General features: G+C 39.6%; 1 protein-coding gene across 1 annotated transcript in view; it reads right to left on the reverse strand.

The window, feature by feature from the left end:
* SH3GL2 (SH3 domain containing GRB2 like 2, endophilin A1) overlaps positions 1 to 21648 on the reverse strand; it is a 103703-nt gene that overhangs the window by 70461 nt on the left and 11594 nt on the right. The gene's annotated exons all lie outside the window — the stretch shown is intronic.

The raw sequence follows: 21648 nt of genomic DNA on the forward strand, positions 1-21648 counted from the left end.
ACTGCTTTAACCCAAAGGACTGAATTAAAAAGTAACATTTACACATTTTCAAAGTAGCATTTTCATCTCCCTTGCATTCAACAGAACTAGTAGAGTTGCTGAATGAAGCTAGTTTTATTGGCTGATAATCATCTTAAAATGTTCTTAATAGCATAAAATCAAATTCAGTCAAAATACATTATCTTTACTCATGCTCCACCCTTTGCTAGGTAGAAGAGCATGATTCAGAAAAGGTATTATGGTGTCTTTAAGAATTACATTGTAAGAGCCTTCTACAGCCCACCCTTCTCTGGAATACTTTATAAGCAAAGTAACTCGTAGCATACCAGATGATACTCCTTTTCACACGTGTAGTCCAGTTTGAAGATCTTAACCCATAAAGGGGAAAATACAGCTGAAATACATCTGTCAAGCTGAGAAAAAATTTCCTAATCATTATTTTTAAAGTTTAATAAATGTTAAAATTTTACTTAAAGAGCTGACAATTCTTGTGAAAGTAAAGTTTACCTGAAATTTTAATTCTTATGAAAAATAAAAAAAATTAGGCAGAAATGGAGTTTCACTGAAAACATTTTACTGCTTGCTTACTCCCATGTACCAGCTTCAGTGAAGATGGGTTTTGCATGGTCTGCAAATTAATTTCCAGTGAACATCACCAATCCTGCACTAGGAAAAAAACCCAACAGAATCCCACCAAAAAAAAAAAGAAACTACAATCCCTATCCAAATGTTGAAAAAAAAAAAAAAAAATTATCAACCTTTCTTGTAGTGTTTGGGCAAGAGACACCTACAAACCTCCATGATCATTATGTATTCTTATCAAGTAAAGAATGCCAGCTGCTATCACAGTAGAAAGCAGACGACTTTATTAGTGTGAAGTGACAAGACTGTATCAGTCTCCTCCTAACTCCTCCTTCAGTTATAGTTTTAAACAAGATGAATATGAACTCAGAATCTAAGAAAAGTGAAGGGGAAACATATTGGAGTCCTGACTCACATGCAAACTGGAAATTAACTAGAAGAGTGGAAGAGTAAGCCTTTATCACGAACTAGAAGTCATCACTAACTGGTAAGGGACTGACATAAAACACATGTGGGTTCCTGCCATAAACATAACTTCAAAATGAAACCACACTGAAAAATCTAAAAAAGAGACTGATCAGTGGGAATAATCCTTTCAGGAGATTAACATGCAGGAATTTAGGAAGACTACAAAAGCCATTCAAAAGAAAAGCTGTTTTAAATTGCATATATATTTTCATAGGTGGAGAAATGTTTTGGGTATACATACAGTAAGTTTCTCAGACTCACAAATAAAATCGAAAAATAGCATCTATACCTTTTGAAGTCTAGAAAGCATGTAAAATTATTCCAAAGATATGCACTTTCCTGTGTTCCCCAAAATCCGTGCTCTAACTTAAACACAAATCATAGAAATATTTTAGAGTGGATGTTACTGGTGTCTTTCCATTTTTATACAAGTTGACACTGAGAAGCAGAGTTAATAGCATCTTTAAGATATCAGTTTTTCAAGGATTTTGCTTTTGGCTAGGCACAAAGATTTCAAAGTTTAACCATCCTTTTTTTTTTTTGCTTTCAAAAACAAGCATCAATTTCCGAAGCTTAGCTTTGCATGTACTTAGTAAAGGTTGAGAAATACTGATCAGTATTTCTGCCAATTTCCTTTTGCTTCACAAAGAGTCATGAACATTTATTTCCTAAAAAAAAAAAAACAAACCAAAAACAAAACAACTGAAAACCTATGAAGAAAACATGTAAAGAAAAGATTTCATGATTAGTGACATAATCATAACACATCAAAATTAGAAGGCAGCTGAATCAACTTTAGATATTTGACCAAGACCATCAGACTACAAATTAATATTTCCAGTACTATTAAGCATATATCAGAGTTTTACAGTTTCCTATTCACTGGCACAGATAATCTCCAGGAAGCTTCTGCTAAACACATACTTATTCTAGAAGCTGCAGCAGTTAAATAACAAGCTAAAACAGCTGGGTTCAATTTAGGTTGGAGATTACTCATTCACTGAAAAAGATAACCACTGTTAGCTAGTGAAAGCCAGCACAGCTGCTATTACTGGACATAGTTGCTATGTCCAGCTTTTTTCTATTTAGGACATTAAGAAAATATTTCTAAAAGGCTACTACTTTACAGAAAAAAAAAAAAAAAAAAAGTACACAAATTTAATTTCTAAACAATGACAATTCTTTCTCAAAATAACTGCTATTCTTAAATCTCCAGATTAGTATAAATTAAAGAGATTAAAAGCACAAGAATTTGACATTTTCAACTTTCCTATCTTTTACTCTGTAACTGATTTGCCATTTTCTGCCTAAAATCTTTGTGCAGGGGGAAAGACTTTGGGAGGGGACTATTGTTATAGATAATTTTTTTTTTTTCTTAGTTCACTCATAAATACATTATGAGTAAGAAACAGCAGAGTTACTTGAGGGTGGGTGTAGCATCTAAGTTTCCAGCTGTCTCAATTTCAATCGAGTCCTTTCCTGTCAGAAATCTCAACTGGTTATATACTGACTTGCACAAAGGCACTAAAAGATTCTCTGCCATATTTTCCATGGAATATTTGGAGACATCTTTAACCAAATTACAAGTCCTAGGGTTTGATGTGACTCCATGTAGGCTTAAAATCAAACTCTATCTAGTTTCTAGGACAAACTAATCACTTGCCATTTTCTGATTTTAGTGAGGTTTTTTTGGTTTTCCATCTGAATACAGTAAACAGAATACAGGATTCTGCTGAGATACTTAAAAAAGATAGTATATGGTGAAACATGTTCATCAATTACGCACATTTGACTCCAAGTATTTCCCACATGCCTAACACATAACTTTACTAGATGTTTTAATTTATCAAGAATCTATTTTAAGGTGTAGGCCTCATCAAAGGTAATTCCTCAGAAACTCTTGACAAGGCAGAGAGGGGAAAACAACCAACACTGTTGCAAGAGTATCCAACTGCTTTATTGTTAACCAATTTTGGAGTGACTGACTAAAACTATTCCATGGCTAAAGCACCAGTCCCACACTAAAATGGGGCACCAGTACCATAATATATTTTTGACTGAAACCTGAATCATGCCTTGTAAAATTTTCTTGTATGATCAAAGCCTAAGTGATGGCTTCTTTTCCTATATGGGCAGAACTTTTTGTGACAACCTGAGCTGCTGCTTTAACAGTTTTCACATCTTCACTACTTGCTCATCTTTTATTTCTTCTTGCAATCATCATAGTTACTTCTAGAATATCTCATCTGTAAACCATATATCTCCGTGCTCACATGCTGATGACTTGTATTCAAAGCATCAGGTCAGTATCTTAAGAATCAGAGTGCCATAATTACACCCATGGCAAGTTAGAATATCCCTTCAGTGCAACTGTGACTTGCAAAGTTTCCATATATTCATAAATGGAAACAATCTTTCCAATGTTAACTGCTTTCTGGGTCCGAATCTGAGATCCACTTAAATTACAGTATGATAATGATTTTTTACCATAAATTCTTATTTTTCAGTGTTTAAGTTCTAGTGGCACTTCCCTGGAAACACAATGTGTTTAACAGCATCTGCATAACAGAAGCGGTTCAACACAGGGATATTCTCTTTCATGCAGAAGCAAGCATATTCATGACATAAATAAGAAGTTAAATTCACACCAGTGAAAACTCACAGGTGAAAACTCACAGGTAAGCCTTCAAAGATAAGTAATCCATATCCATTTCAATATTGTGCTTCCTCAGTGCACATTAGTATTTCATCCACTAAAAGTTCATCTGTCAAAACAGAATGAAAATAATTTCTACAAGATCTGAAAGCTTTTGAAACATTATTCACCACCTGTAAGTAGTTACAGGGCCACAGCTCTATCCTTGCTTATGACTGCAATGGAAATAATCCTGGGAGAAAGTAACGTTTGCTGTACACTGGTAACTTGATGACAACTGGTTAACTGGTTGTATTACAGTAGTATACTCTCACATTCCTTGATCTTTCACAGTGTTCACAATGCACAGTATTCACACATGTATTACGGTCTCTGAAGTACCATTTTCTAGTGGATTAGGAACCAGGAGAAATGACTCAAAGGAACAGCAAGAGCACACAGATTTAAAGGGACACTGTCAGGGGTGATAAACTCAAATGTAATTCCTTGTTTTGTACTGTCATTACAGTAGTGCTATGTCATAAGATGCTGTAGTAGCAAGAAGCATACTTCAGAAACACAGTATTTTGCCAGTAGGTCTATAATCATAAACCAGTGTATACCAAGTTGGGAGAAAAAAAATATACAGAAAAAAAGTTCCCATATACAAGCTTCTTGCAGGAAAAATGTCTTCAAACAGCATACAAGCAGTATAATATCTCCCAGTGAGAATCCTTCAATTCTTATTTTTCTCATTCTTTTAATTGAGAGCACAAGTCTTGTAAGTAGCCTTTGAACACTTTGAAAAAATAATACTTTAAAATGCCTTTAAAAACTGTTTAATAAAGAAAGTAAGATACAGGAACTGCAGAAGGGACACAAAGTTCATAAATACCTGTCGTATTACCTGATTTAAGTGCACTATTATTAAGAGGAATTTTAAAACATCAAATAGCAGTGCTCATAAAGCACAAAGCAAATAGTTTAAAAATCCTTTCAGGGTTAAATTTTAATTATGATCTTTAAGTCAAACATGCAAGAATTCAAAAGTCTAATTTGTTGCATGATACTATTTCATGATACCACCTATTCATTTTCCATCTATGCAGTACTGTAAATAAAAAATAAAAAAAGAAAAAAAAAAACACCTTTATTCTAGATGTCTTGGCTTCTTAAGAGCTGTCCTTAATATATTTTATAAAAGGCTACATGAAATGGAAGAGTTGTTTCTAAATAAATGGATAAACATAGTGCATGACAATAGTGCCACAGCATAAGCCCACACAGCCAGCCCAAGACCAGCTGAGCCTCCAGCCTCTGTTTGTGGGACATTATGTAACCTACGGATAAGCCATATAGAGATTATCATACCCCGTGACTAAATACAGCCTTCCTTCCTATGAGGTCAATTGAGAGAATAGAAGTAGCTTTTACTGCTTTGTGAGTTGGAGGGTAGGGGGAAAGACTGTCCAACAATGGCACATAAACCATCATTTCTCTGATCAGACAACCTCCGACACGTGATTTGCTGCCTGTGCCTCTTGGGACACTGCAATACTGGCGTTATATAAGCACTGTAATACTCTTAAATCAGATGGAAAAGGCCAGACACGGGGTAAAGTGTGTCTCCCTTGCGTTCTACCTCACTCAGCACTTATAATTGATGGCGACTGAAATTTGCTAAGTGAGGGCCTGACCCGATGCTGCACTGAAGTCACAAAGCAGGTAGGTCCCAGCTGCCCACCGAGGGGCTCAGGATCCAACCCCAATGGCTCTCATGGTGCAGCATTCTCTTTAGGAGGATGCTGTGCAGCTCCCCAACGATCAGCTCCCCCATCCTGAGCTGCCCCACATCACACCAAACACAGGCAAGTTGGGTGCTCACAGTGCAAGACCCAAGAGATAAACTGCATACAGACACAGACATTGCAGGAATCAAAGATTCCAACTTTAAAATTCTCCTAACGACCGTTGAAACACTTATGCTGACATGCTGCTCTGCACCCTAAAAACAGACTGATGCAACCAATCAATGTGGTTCTTTGAAGAATGAGTTTGAAAGATTTTCAGCATAGTTGTGTTCAGTTTTAGCAGGAGAGAACGTGGTAATTAGTGCTACTGACACAGCCTCAACAGCATATTTGACTACTTGGAGATGAGCACAGTGACAAACCCTCCTACTGCAAAAATGTGTACTAAGGAATTGAATTACTTGTGTCTCTTAGAAAAATAGTGGAGAATTTTTCCTGCTCTCATTTTTCCAGGGTTTAACTCTGTTTGAGCCAAATACCAATTAAAAAGAGTACAACATATTTTTGAATGGATGGACAAAATGATTCAGCTCTGATCCACTAGTGACAGCTCCTTCCTATCCTCTATGTGCAGCATGTAAATCAGCCATAACCCCAGCCAGGGAGCCTCTGCATCCAAGATTAACCTGAACTATCTTGCACTTATAGTCACGGATGTTCCTCATTTAGTAACCAACAGTCAGCCACAACATCATTTAAGCAGGAGCCAGAACCAAGATCTCTGCTGAGAACTGTAACAAGTCTTCCTCCATTTATATGCATATAAAAATGAAGGGTTACTTTACACTGAAAAAGTGAACTTTTCATTTTAATATGTAGTCTTCAGTGTTCATTCATTTATAGCCAGAAGTGCAAAGAGAGGCAGAGTATTGCAGGGGTCTCATTTTTCCTTGGCAAATCCTTGCAGGAACCAGTGTTTATCTGACTGCAAATTCCCAAGTGCTTCTGCTTCCAAGATATTAATAGTGAGAAGGTGAAGGAACAGCAAGTGTAAGAAATTGTAGCTGTGTTCTCTGTACCCTAAAAGTGCCAAGTCCATACAGCAAAGTGTTAATTAACTTTTTATTCCTTTGCAAGAGTGTGAGGTTTAAATGGAAAATAATACTGAACAATACACTGATGATATCACGGTTCCCCTCGGGCAGTCTTAATTCACATCGCTATCCAAAGCACTAGCCATTCTTCTAGTCAGCACAGAGAATACATGAAACATTAGGACACTTTTTTTAATGCAATAAAATGCCTGTTAAATAAATTTGTCCCTCAGCCATTTTCTGGCTACCTGTCGATATTCAGATCCCCACACTGTGTGTCTGCGCTACCAGGCTCCCAAGTTGCAACAGAGACAGACCATGGCATGACATGCTTGGGGAAGTTGGTAACAAAATAAAAATTGCTTCATTTCTAAGCAACCCAATCTCAGTCTAAGACTGATCTCCCCATCACTGAAGACAACTGCAATTTTCCTCACGATTTTCAATTACAGAAGACATCCAGCCCTACAAGACAGTAACAAAGACTTTTCCATTTCTTGGCGCTTGTGACAGGCAAGAAGTCAACTGATGATCCCAGATTACTTTGTTCTAAAAATGTACTGAAACGACAGCAGACATACTGCTGATAACTTGAACGAAGACTTTATGTAGTGAGAGCTCAAAGTCTTTCAGAATCACAGACCAAGGTTAACTCTGAATTATCCTAACATACCATATATGATCATGCTGAGTCAAGTGAGTACTTTTCTAGTGGCCATCTACAAAAGTTTGGTATCTTGAATAGTGTGTATGAGTTTGGGACTTCCACAAGTGAGAAATTCTTACTGCTGTCTCCTACCACTTCAACCCATCAGCAGTCTAAAATTCATTTCAGTAGCACAACAATCCTCGTTACATATTTTTTATAAGCCCCAATGACAACTTATCTCTGTCAAAGAGATCTAGCAGGATTTAGAATTACAGGGTCACTCTTACCACTGAGATCACCCAACTTGCCTTAAACATCCCTGAAGACTTTCAGCAAAGAAATCTTGAGATGTGTCCAACACATTACTGCTTCAGCTCACCCATAAGCCAACTGCCACAAGGTGGCAAGACAGAGAACAGGCTCTTGAACTGTTCAGTTCCCTTTAAACTACTGGCAACAGTCTGCCCTAATAACTAAGTGAAGAATGTCGGTATATATAACATAAGCACTCAGAATAGCCTCTTCCCTCTTCTATTACATCAGTTTCACCTCCTTCCTAGTGAGAGATGATGCTAAAAGCTAAATCATACTGCTGTTAGTAGAACTCTGCCAGGCCTTTGGTCTGGCTATGACAATGTTATTCCCAGCTTCCACATCTCCCTGTGGTTGCCTTCCAGACGAGAAAAAACAGGATAAACAATTAAGCAAATTTCTGTTTCAGTTTTTTTTCCCCTTTTAGTCTGCAAAAGTAAAAATTAATAAAAATTAAACCCACAAGTATTTGGCTGAAGCTCTAACTATTCTGTGTACTTGTTTATGAGAAATTTACATGATTCCATCAAAAATGAAAATGAGCTCTACACAAGGTACTATAAAAAGACTGAAGAACCAAACAGCAAATGCCATGTTGATAGAAGGAATTCAAGCTCCTGTTGTATTTCATTGGACTTCACTACCATGTCAAGAATTAATCTTAAATTACAATACTACTATTACATACTATTACTATTACCAGCTTATTTCAACAAGGTTACTATTTAATGTTTTTAGGGAAAAACAGATGTCATATTTTCTGTGAATACTGTATTTTCCTGTATGCTTGTGTCTTTATATGCCACCAAACCAGATACATGAACAGTACTGAATGTCTTCCACCAGCTTACTGCAACATGATTATGCCAAGACAGACTGCTCAAAGTCTGAACATTTCTTCTCTTAGCATCTGCTGTTAACTCCTGCAAATTAGTATTCTTTTCAATGCCTCTTCAAGACTAGTATCAGAAGACTTCGAAGGAAAGATGGAACACAGTAATACAAGATTTCCTTCAGTCTCACCCTTGCAGTGGACATCACTGTTCCAGTGTCACTGATCTCTGCACAAGTAAGCACAAAGCGAAGAACAGTGGACAACTCAATTTTCAAATCAGCACTGTTCTAGGGAAGCCTAGAAGAAATGTGACCTTGTAACATTACACAGACAGGCACCATTGACATACCAATGCAAATTTCAGATCAGTGCTCGCTTTTCAGCTTTTTTCCAGAATCTTCTGTGACTCTTGAATTCCCAAAGCTCAAAAGAAATGTATTTATGTAGTCTTATCCATAAAGCCAACAAATCAATATACTTACTTTTACTGTCTCATTTGAAAACTCCCTTGACAAATGGAGTAACCCTTTTTTGTTTAGCGATAGACTGCAATAAATCAGAACTCATTTAACCCTTAGTTCAATGATAATTAATCTACTTGGCATAGCAGGTAGCTAAATCTAATGCATGTGCACTGAGATTTGGGTATTTTTAACTTGACTGCAATGTGAAGTGGACTTTTCTATATAAAGTTAAATTATAAAGTTAAGTTATTGAGGCTGCTGAACTTCCAAAATACCATGCAAATCATTTCCCTCTCTGTCTTAATCAGATACGCTACTTATACAAAACGCAATTATCTTGAATCTTGCTTACAGATCCAATTTCTTCAGATTCCCTTTGTAGGCCTCCACACTGGGGGGGTGGGGGGTGGGGAGAGAAAAGCAGGTAAAACATAGTAAGCTTAAAAGCCCTGAACAACAAATAGTCCCTTTGACAATGATGGATTCTGCATAAATTAGTGCTCAAAAGCAACTTAAAATTATTTACTAAATTAAGTTGTATTTTTGCTTGCTGCAGACTAAAATTATGCCAAACAACAGTTACCCTGGCTTAACTGTGCTGTGGCACTTCGATAATGAGCATCATTGAATCTGTCAGAGCCTGAATTGCGTAAGAATTTAAGCCATCATCAGGTCACCTCATCACACAAAACAAGACTGAAAGTCCAATTCTAGGTGTCATCTGGTCTCTACAGTCAAAAAAAGCATCTGTGTATTAACACACATGACTCATTTCTTAACTAATTGTTTACCACCATTTTCTGAAGTTACTTGTGTGAACATGAAGGGATTATAGTGGTGTGTCAGCATTTCCAGTAAAGACCATATCCCCACGTGGAAATGCATCAGTATTTTTCCTCCCTCAGATGAACTCTAAAAATGTGTATTTTTTAACCCCAGAATTTTGTTTTCCATGTTTGCGTTTCTCCCTTTTAGCCAGTTTACAATAGAAAGTTAAATTTTCAAGAGATTTTTTTTCCTGTTCCTATAAAAAAGTCATTATTTATATAAAAGGACTTACTCGATATCCCTTTTAAGGAAAATAAAATCCCCATTTCTCATAATTGCACATCTAAAGAGCTTCCACAGGAGGTGCTAAGAAGGACAGTAAATACTTTCATTTGGTTTAAAATGCCAGTGAGGCTGCATCTACCAGTCTCGTCCACTAATCTTCACTGTTGTGCTCATCTTCAACATGTTTTTGTCTCCTGAACACAGTGCTTTCCATAGTGATCCTCGACCACAGCCTTCTTTTTTTCCCCCAACAGTAACTCTCCTACCATTTGCATCCCTGATGCTGAGGGATCCCTCTGCCACCTGAATCAAAACTGATTGCTGACTGAGGCAGCATCAGGGCTTCAGGGAAAACACAGAAGATGTGGTCCTCTCCGCCATTATGAAAGGAGGGACAGAATTTCTCACTGAGTAAGCTCCCTTGCTCTTACAATGCTATGCCCTACTTGCTCACAAGGCTGTGGTTTGCAGTGTCACTGGATGTCTTTCTCGCTTGCAAAGCCTTTCACTTCTAATTAACTTTCTCCCTAAGAAACTGAAGCTGCTGAAAAAAGAACAGCAGACAACAAAACCCTGGCTTCAAAAATGCTTGCAAACACAAACTTCTCACAAGATCCTGTTTACTACAATCTATCAAAATCTGCCTCCCTAGCCTTAAATCAAAACCTTGAGCCTAAAAAAAAAATTAGAAAGCACAACTGAATATTTCAGGATGCATGACGTTTTCATCACTGCACAGTGCCTGAAGACCAGGCCCTGCATCCTCTAAGAACCTGGAGAGCTGTGTTGATCTCCAAGACTTACGTAGACACTGTAACCCTGAGCAACCTTCTACAGCCTGGTCTATCCCCCAAGCTAGCTATAAGTCATTATTGCTCCAAGCTGTTTGGCCAACATGAGTGACAATACATGACCATCCTCCTGTCCTTCCTTTTTCACACCCATCACTTCAGGCAGATCTATATACTGTGTATATACTGTTGACTGGGAATTGACTAGTCTCCTGACCTTCAGACCTCTGCCAAAAGAAGACATTTACACAGAAGCAGCAAAAAAATAATTTTTTTTTATAATGTGTTTTACTTGTATGGGCTTCATAGTGGTTTTAATCACAATGGTTAATAAAGCAATCACAGGTACCTGCCAGGATCATATACTACTATTTCTATATGGGTACAGTGATCCTTGCTCAGCTAGAGCTGTCCTTTCCCACTGCCACCAAGTAACACTCTACAGGCAGAGTTTCTGACAGACAGAGCTCATTTTGTGAAATACATCTGGAGCTGATTCCCTCTACAAAGTGCAGAAGAACTGAGTTGCAATCTTGCTGTTTTTATAAAACTACTCCACTGGGGTCAAGATATCACCCAGAGCAGGTGAGTCATATCTGCAGTTTTACATATGGGAAAGCAATTCACAAAGTAGAACTGGAGGACGTGAGGTTTAAAGCAAACTTTATAAGGGACTCAAGAATAATTTTCTTGAAAGTCTTAAGGATTAGTCAGAGAAGTTTCATTCTCTGCTGTTGTGAAGATAAATAGTTTAAAACATATTATGCAATGGAGAGGATGTGTAGTACTTAATTAAAGCATCCATTATCCACTATTTTGATACTCTCTCACAGTGCCCTTTTGGACAAAATGTCCAGTGTTTGGCCACACAAGTCCATAATATGTTTTGTGAACAATTGGCTGATGGGTCAGGCTCAAAGACTTATAGTAAACAGGGTTACATCAGGCTGGCAGCCAGTTCCCCAGGGCTCAATTTTAGGGCCAGTGCTCTTTAATATTTCTATAAATGACCTGGACACAGGAATCGAATGTACATCAAGTAAGTCTGCTGATGATACTAAATTAGGAGGAGCTGTAAACTCCCTCGAGGGTAGAGAGGCCTTACAGAGGGATCTGGATAGACTGGAGAGCTGGGCAATCATCAACCATATGAAATATAAGAGTGCTGGATTCTCCACCTGGGAAGGGGTAATCCTGGTTATACAGACAAGCTGGGGGATGAGAGGCTGGAGAGCAGCCCTGTGGGAAGAGATCTGGGGAGCTGAGTTGATGGCAAGTTGAGTATGAGTCAACAATGTGCCCTGGCAGCCAAAAGTGCCAACTGTGTCCTGGGGTGCATCAAGCACAGCACTGCTAGCCGGGCGAGGGGGATGATTGTCCCACTCTACACTGCACTGGCACAGCCCCACCTCAAGTACTGTGTGCAGTTTTGAGTGCTCCAGTATAAGAAGGACAACAAACTATTAAGAGTGTGTGCACAGAAGGGCAATCAAGATGGTGAAAGGCCTCAAGGACAAAACGTACAAGGAGCAGGTGAGGTCCACTGTTGGGAAGAATATTATCCCAACACCACGAATGGAAAGAAAATGCCATATACTATATTTACTCTATGGGGGGAATTCACTTTATTGACTGTGACTTCTCTGAGCTTTTATTACTTTGAAATCTTGCAGTTTTATTTAGTATCTTCCTAAAAGCTCCAGAACTTGGAGGCAAATGATTACTTGAAAATATCTACTTCGACTTCTAAAGTGAGCATTGGCCCCTGCACTTGTTGGAAGGTTTGGAAATATGAGTACTCAAAGCTTCAAATCAAGAACAACACAAAACCCACTCCAGAAGTACTTTTTTTTTAACAAATGCTTTTAATCCAGCCTCTCAGTGTCATAGTGGCCCACCTCATGATTTTTAAATGTTCACAGCTGACTGTGCTATATATCGAAACAGTAAGGCTTGTCTCATTAAACTACCATAATTTGCAACTTGGATATGCAACATAAAATATTAATCACCACTTCAAAAGCCACTTTCATCCTTTATTCTGTAACAGGATAATGCTCTGCTTATGTCTGCTCCAAAAATCTTGCTAATGTCTTTTCTGCTAATATCCACATTTTGCCCTTTTGTTTGTGTTTGCAGCAGACACACATACAATGGAAGCACCATTTTTAGGTATTTTGCACTGGTAGCAGTAGCTTGTCATTTTCTCTGACCTACCACTTCCTTCTAAAGTTTGACAAATGAGGTACTGCCAGTTACCAGAGGTAGGATATATACATCTAAATACGTCTTGTGCTGACACATGAAAAAAATGGACACGTAAACAAAAGCACGTATCTCCTTTGTATGACTATAATGTGTACATCCTCATGGCTGGGAGTGATTGATACACAATCATACACATATCTGTCAACAGGGGATGCATTGCAGTAATTTCACTACTAGTTCCACAAGGACAACTAAAGCAGAGGAACATGAAATTAAAAAGGCTTGCCTGTCTGCAGGGAGACTCCAATTGGATTCAAGAATTTAAAATCCATCTCCAAATGCAGAGAAGCAGAGAGTGACTCACAGGCCTTTCTGAGGAGCATGCAGAGATGAAATTAGCAGGGAAGATGGGGGTTATCTGGGCAGAACTGCTATAAAAACAAATACATTTGTAGTGTAAAAAAGCAAGTACAAATAATGTATTTATATGGCTCTTAAGAGCTTCATAGTTCCTGAGAAAGGACTCGGATGAGAATAGAGGAAGAAATGCCACATACAGCATCAGCCCAAAAGCAGCTAACTGCCAAGGCATCTGAAAACAGACAAAGCTGGGTTAGTCTCAGTGGCACAGCTCCTTTTCCTGATGTCACTCAAGCAATCAAGCTGTAAAACTGTGCATATCAAGTTAGTGTTGTATAAAGGAAGTGTCTGTCACATTCTGGTTTTGTCTGGTTTTGTCCTTGAAGCAGCAAGAACACAGGTAGAGGACTGGGTGTGCATGTAGGATGCCACTGGGATACACTTATTCTTAGTTATTTGCAGCATGAACTATAGCAGTCTGAAGACAAAGCAATCTCTGTGTTCTTACCTAGACACAGACCCTCTTGGACCTCTGTCGTGTGCAGCTTCATTGAACACTCCACTAAGGAAATACAACACAGGTTATTCAGGTTGAGGTCCACTGCTTGGACAAGCCTTTTCAAGTGATTAGTTCATATTAAAGAATCAAGATCATTTACAATGCTGCTCGGCAATGCCATTAGGTGTTATGTGCAGAAAATTATAATAGCCCTAGAAGACACAAGTAAACTGAACAGAGGTCTCATGAAGACTATTTGCATAAGCATCCTTTCTGCAGCATGAGAGTAAAATACACCATGGAGCTGACATTTGATTTTGAAAGTTTTAAAGAAAAAAAAAAATCTATCCTGTTTACATGAATGCACTCTGTAACCAAAAGGGCTTTCTGAAAATTTCAAAGAACCATGCAGCCTTTGACATCCACATGCAGCTACCAAGCAAGACTGCAGAGATCACGATGACTCTAAGAGAGACGCAGTAAAACAGTGTAATTGCTACAGTTACTCCTATATGCTGTATCGTCTTATTAGAGGGATACAAATGTCCCATCACATAAACAAAAAAAATTAGAGCATTGTTAATGGTTTCTTCACCCCACTCATCGATATGAGATATGTCAATGACCAGCTGGAGTGCATGGAGTCCTGCCTGGGGATGGATGAGGAGCCAGCTGAGAGCTGATGGGTCAGGATTAAAAGGAAGGTAGGGAGAGGTGTTGTTAATAGTGGGGGTCTGCTACAGGCCATCTGACCAGGAACAACCTCACATTTCACAAGTCCTGGTCCTCATGGGGGACTTCAACCACCCCCATATCTGTTGGAGGGACAGCAAAGCAGGGCATAAGCAATCCAGAAGGTTCCTGGAATTCCTTGATGATAACTTCCTTCTCCAAGTGATAGAGGAGCCATCGGGGAGAGGTGCTATACTGGACCTTGTTCTCACCAGCAAGGAGGGGCTGGTTGGGAAGTGTGAACCTCAAGGGCAGCCTTGCCTGCAGTGACCATGAAATGGTGGAGTTCAAGATCCTTAGGGAAGCGAGGAGGGTGCACAGCAAGCTCTCTACCCTGGATTTCAGGAGAGCAGACTTTGACTGCTTGTCAGAGCCGTATGGGATAAAGCCCTAGAGGGAAGAAGGGCCCAAGAAAACTGGTTAATATTCAAGGATCACCTCCTCCAAGCTCAGGAGATCAGCTAAGAATGCCAGGAGGCCTACATGGATAAACAAGGAGCTCCTGGACAAGCTCAAACACATTAAGAAAGCCTACAGTGGGTGGAAGCAAGGACAGATAGCCTGGAAAAAGTACAAAAAAACTGTCCCGGTAGCCAGGGATCAGGTTAGGAAGGTCAATGCCCTGACAGAATTAAATCTGGCCAAGGACATCCAGGGCAATTAGAAAAGCTTCTAAAGGTACGTTGGTGATAAAAGGAGGACTGGGGAAAATGCAGACTCTCTCCAGAAGGAAACAGGAAACTTGGTTACCCAGGATAGGGAGAAGGCTGAGGCACTTAACTTTTTTGCCTCAGTCTTCACCAGCAAGTGCTCCAGCCACACTCTCCCAAGACACAGAAGGTAAAGATGGGGACTGGGACAAGTACCCACTGTAGAAGAAGATCAGGTTCAAGACCATGTAAGGAACGTGAAAGTGCACAAGTCCATGGGAACTGATGAGATGCATCCACAAGTCCTGAGGGAACCAGTGGATAAAGTGGCTAAGCCACTATCCATCATATTTGACAAGTTGTACAGTCTGGTGAAGTTCCTGCTGACTGGAAAAGGGGAAGCATAACTCTTACTGTTAAAAAGGGAAATAAAGAGGATTTTGGGAGCTACAGGCCACTTAAGTCTCACCTCTGTGCCTGGCAAGATCACGGAGCAGATCCTCCTGGAAACTATGCTAGGGTACATGGAAAATAAGGAGCTGATTGGTGACAGCCAACATGGCTTCACTAAGGGCAAATCATACCTGACAAATTTGGTGGCCTACAACAGAGTTACAGTGCTGGTGCATAAGGGAAGAGCAACCAATGTCATCTATGTGGACTTGTGGACATGCAATTTGACACTGTCCCACATGACATCCTTGTCTCTAAATTGGAGACACATGGGTTTGATAGATGGACCACTTGGTGGATAAGGAATTGGCTGGATGGTTGTACTTAAAGAGCTGTACTCAACGGCTCAATGTCCAAGTGGAGAGCAGTGATGAGTGGCGTTCCTCAAGGGTCAGTATTGGGTCCAGTGCTGTTTAACACCTTTGTTGGTGACATGGTCAGTGGGATTGAGTGCACCCTCAGCAAGTTTGCTGATGACATCAAGCTGTATGGTGGAGTTGACATGCTGGAGTGAAGAGATGCCATCCAGAGTTTGACAGGCTTGAGCAGAGGGTCTGTGCAAACCTCATGAAGTTCAACAAGGCCAAGTGCAAGGTCTTGCACCAGAGTCAAGGTAAATCCATGCACAAATACAGGCTGGGCGATAAGTGGATTGAAAGCAGCTCTGCAGAGAAGGACTTGGGGGTATTAGTGGATGAAAACCTGACTGTGAGCCAGCAATGTGTGCTCACAGCCCAGAAAGCCAACTGTATCCTGGGCTACATCAAGAGAATCATGACCAGCAGTTCAAGGGAGGGGATTCTTCCCCTCTGCTTCACTCTCATGAGATCCCACCTGTGTACTGTCTTCAGTTCTGGGGCCCCCAGTATAAGAAGGACACAGATCTACTCAAGCAGGTCCAGAGGAGGCCACAGAGATGATGAGGGGGCTGGAGCCCCTCCCTTATGAGGACAGGCTGAGAGAGTTGCAGTTGTTCAGCCTAGAGAAGAGAAGGCTCCAGGGAGACCTTATAGCAGCCATCAAGCACTTAAAGAGGGTGTACAGAAAAGATGGGGAGGGACTCCTTCTCTGGTGGTGTAGTGATAGAAAAAGGGGTAATGGTTTTAAACTGAAAGGGGGTAGATTTAGATGAGATATAAGGAAGAAATTCTTTCCTGTGAGGGTGGTGAGACACTGGAACAGGTTGCCCAGACACGTTGTGGCTACCCCTTCCCAGGCAGTGTTCAAGGCCAGGTTGGACGGGGCTTTGAGCAACCTGGGCTAGTGGAAGGTGTCCCTGCCCATGTCAGGGGGGTTGGAACAAGATGATCTTTAAGGTCCCTTCCAACTCAAACCATTCTGTGATTCTGTATGTTCAGGCTTCAACACATGCTGAGTTCTGGGAGTCAGTATCATCAACAGCAAATACAGGCTAAACCAAACACAACATATCTAACTGACCCATAGAAAGTATGTTATCTATTTTACTGGCATGAACATACCCTTCTATCTCATATCTCAATGAAAGTGCAAAAGCCACACAATTAAAAATAAAATCTGCCTCTAAGAAGCACGGTTATGAAAGATAACAAATGAAGAACAACAGCATGGTTCTAACACTATTCAGGGAATTGGCAGTAGGAGTGTCTCTTTTTAATCCTTTTGGGACAGTGTAGCAAACTGTTATTGGGGTTTTAAATACTTTTTTCCTTTAAATTCTTCTGTAGTGTTGAATGCTGATGGCTTGTTAAAAAAGAAGAAAAAGTAATTATTGTTTTTCTCCTGAAGTTCAGCATATTTTTTTTTTGTTCCCAGAATTATTTGTATGGTACCATTTAGACCTTGCATGCATGAGAAGAAATTCTGACATTAAAAATCAGTTTATCTTCTTCAATTTCATAACACTATTCATGACCAAAACCAAAAAGGCTGCAAAAAACTGCATGATCAAAACACACAATACTTCGTTCAAACTGATCTCTTAGCAGTGGTCTTTCAAACTTTTGAAATCCACAGCTTCAGTTCAAAGATCAGAACAACATACTTGTGGGTAGGTACAATGGTTAAAGTTGCACAGACTGGGAATGCTCCACTTATGTACTAGCAATAGGACTTCTGCACTTGAACTGCTACAGCCAGCACAGACATAGAAGAAATATCCCATAGTCTTCCCACAGCTTCATTTCTGTGAGTGGTCATAGTGCTCCTGATAGTGCAGGGCAAGATGGGCACAAAAGGTGACATACCAAGGAATTATTTCTTCCTTTCATTGCAGTAAGTACTGTAAACTACAGCCTGACTACCTAGGGTTTCTCCAAGCCCCACAGCTAACAGACATACCCAGGAGTGCTCTGAGGCATCTCCCACTCTTTCACCAAGAACACAGTTTTGCATGCTAGCTGACATGTAGCTTTTGCATGGATAAAATAGAAAACACCACGAAGTGCTCTTTTTATCTGTCTTTAAACTTGAAAGTCACATTCGTACACATCAAGGCCAAGTCTGCTCCACCTATATGTCTAGCAAGTTAAGGAAGTCCACATAAAAAAGCACACTCAGGGAGCATCCCTGTGGAAAAGCCTTTAAGCTCCATGTCTCGAGCAAACCTGATTAAATAGGAAGTACACCACTCTGTTTAGAGAGAGAATGGTCCTCACCACATATATTAACAAAACTATAAATTCCTTGATGGATTAAAGTCTTATTCATGAGAAGCGGTGTTTATTACAATTTGTCAAACTTTTGTGAGAACTTTGGGAAAATGTACCCAGACACCCCAAATTTTAAAAAGATGATGAATTATGATCAACTCATTCTCAACACAGAAAATTTACTTCTCAGAATAAACTATCTTTATCTAAATCTTCAACTCTACAAAGAAGTTAAATATAATGACTTAAAAATAACATAAATGTACAGGTTGTCCCCATCATTCTCCTACAACACACAACCAATTAGTTGCAGTGCCAATGAAGGATGGGAAGGTAGTGAAAATCCATGCCATGTAGCTCTGATAAAATGCACTTCTTGATAGAAATATCTGGAAAGATTAAGCCTCCATAAGCCAGGAGGCATCATGCTCTTGACTCTTCAAAGGGATGCAGAGTCCAGGGACTGCCTATACTCATGTAAGATGTTCCAGTTCCTACAAGGAGCTTTGTCTATGAAGTGTATATTAAATCCATCACGTCTTCCAGCCCCACTAAATACTTGATCAATGGCAAAATTTCACATGGCATCTCATGGAAAAACAGTAGTTCTATCTCTGGCTGAAAAGCATAGTTTTAAAACAGTGTATTTCAAATCACTGACAAGACAGGTACGGCAGTACCATTACTCACCATCACTGTACACTTGGGCAATTTAGCAAGTCAGGAATTACAGAGCATGCCTCTGCAGCAAGACCAGTATAAGGCAATATCATACTCCCCTCTACTCACTGGGCTATGGTTGCTTGAGAGCAATGGCTCCCATCAGTGATAAAGAAAGAGATTTGCAGTATCAGTAAAAACCAGGAAAAATAAGACACTGGCCCTCAGGGCTACATTTACAATAGCCATGCTTCTTCACATACCAAGAGATCAAGAATTCACAGAGTTTCCTCACTAGTTTGCAGCTCATTTTTCAGTGCCACAGCTTTGGCATATTGGTGAGACAAAAGTGATGGCAAAACAGGGAGAATTCACAGCAAAGTTTCCACTGCCAGAGGTGATCCCTTACTATGAATATCTAGTGGCCAGCTTTTATATGTGTACACAGAAAAGGAGTGGTTAAGGATACTTTACTTCTAGGCCAACTAAGGTACATATTAGAGCTCACAACAGAGCACAGAAGTGGCTCCTCAACAAGCCTCCTGGGTCTGCATGATCCAAAGCCTGGAGATGTGAACAATCAGTGCTATAGCACAGTACCCAGTACCTCAGATCTGCTGAAGATGATACTCCTCAGCAGTAAGATGGCAGTGCTACCCAGAGCACCAGAGATCACAAGGAGGCACACTGCTTTACAGGAGTCCATGATCTCAGTATATCATGGCTCTGTAACTGTCCCATGTAGGTCTGTGCTTCAGAAGATGGAATCTGGTTCTTTAAAATGTACTCAAAGTGAAGGAACCTGTTCTACCATATCCGTTCACTATTACACCATTTCTTAAAATACAGCCCTCTCTGTCCCTAAATCTACATGATTTCTTTTCTCTGTGGATGATGTTGCTTTCCTTCCTTTATGTACCTGTATCTTTGTTGAAAAGCAGGTTAGTAGTAGCCAAATAATTTAATAAATTTAAAACCCAAGCCAACCCATCAGCTGAACAGAGAGCTTTTCACAGCTGTGTGAAAAACAAGACTTTAAATATTCACAAGACATAGAAAAGCCCTCCTGGGCTGGGATTATTCCCTGCAGTTTTCACAAGCACTTGCTTGTGAAAGTATTTTAAGTAGTGCAAATAAAATTAAAAGATAAATGCTCTGTAACTACCAAGTACTTTTTCCAGACTGCAGGTGCATTACCATTTCAGTGCAGATCAGGAATTCACCTTTTTAAATAAATCTCATGGTCATCCCCATTTACTCCACTATGATTTAGATTACAGAGCAGTCATGTAGCATGTGAAATGGATTCCTTTTGACCAAAACAGAAGCAGAAATTTCTCTCAAAAACCTCATCTGATGTGCTTCAACCACTAGCAACCACTGGTCCACAGGACCAGACTAGTGTTAGTCCAAAATCAAACTATAAATCAATCATAAACCTCCACTGCATCCTCTTCTCCAGTTGTTTTGTTCTACAGACCCTTGCCTTTTGCACTGTATGACCTTCCAACATAGACACAGCCTCAGAAGTTCAGGTCAGCTGCCACATCACTAATTGTGAAAGAAAGCAAGAGGGAGGGGCACAATCATGCATCTGTCAAAGATCTGGCACACATTTTAAACTGGAACAGTTCCCAAAGGACATAAGTTGTAAGTAAACAAAATGGCTCTATGGAACTATTGCCAGGTCTTTGCTGTCAACTGTTTCCCACTATGTGGTGTTTTCCCCTCAAAACTCTTAAGTCTTATATGATTATAAGAAAACATTAGCTTTCACCCTTAAAGAACTGAAAATTTTAAATTCTGAAGTCAAGACAATTCAAAAAAGAAGAAAAAGGAGACAGCATTATTAATTTTTAAGATATCTTTATTCTGTGATGTTTTCTTAATGTTTGGGATTATATGCTGCAAAAACACTTGGTTAAAAAAAAAAAAAAAAAAGCGTTTTTTAAAAAATTACCTCTGAACACTTAAAGTAAAATAAATAAGCAAAATACCCCAGATCAGCAGAATTTAGTCTGCAGAACATTTTCTTGCTGCTGAGTAAGGGCATATAGCACATATATAGTGTGCATCTCCTATCAAGAACCAGAATACCTCCATTGTTCATTTGCAACAAGTCTCAGTAGGAGATAAAATTCTGGGAAAAATTCAGAAAGTCTTGGTTATGCAATTGCTTGTTTGCAAGACCTTTGATATCACAAGAACACCTTCTGCTTTTGTGAACTGATTTATCTACCTTTAAAATATTAAGAATTAAGAGCCGTACTATGCTGTTTTATCATTTAGAGCACTTATTATAACGACAGCACCATTGTTGTTTAAGAATAAACAGGGTATCAAAACAAAGTCCAACCTTTCCAGACTGCAAACCAAACACATTATTTCAGTAGAGCCAAGGAGTCACAACCACAGTCACAATGAATTAACTACTTAAGTGCCAGCTTGTTGGTGATGTTGAGATGATGCAAAGGAAACTAGGCTCACAAACCCTGCCAGAAATTCATCAGATGTCAAACGATGGCACAGAAAAAGTGGCAAAAGTCACTTTTTTCTCCCTCCTGGTCACTTTGCAGCAGAGATGTGGGAAGAGAAATGGTTGCAGAAGAGTGCATTGCAGTTTTCCCTGTTGGCACAGGATGGGGAAGGCTGTGGCAGGAAACAAAGTTGCTGTAACTATTCTTTGATTTCTTTTTTCTCCCCCTATTCCTCTCCCCACCCCCCCCACCCCCACCCCCACCCCCCTCATTCCTGGCCTTGTTTGTCAAGTAGGTCTGTCTGTCTATGATAGGCTAGGACTGAGTTCTGTATCTTTCCCTCAA

The sequence above is a fragment of the Athene noctua genome, chromosome Z (assembly GCF_965140245.1).
Source record: "Athene noctua chromosome Z, bAthNoc1.hap1.1, whole genome shotgun sequence".
NCBI lineage: Eukaryota > Metazoa > Chordata > Aves > Strigiformes > Strigidae > Athene > Athene noctua.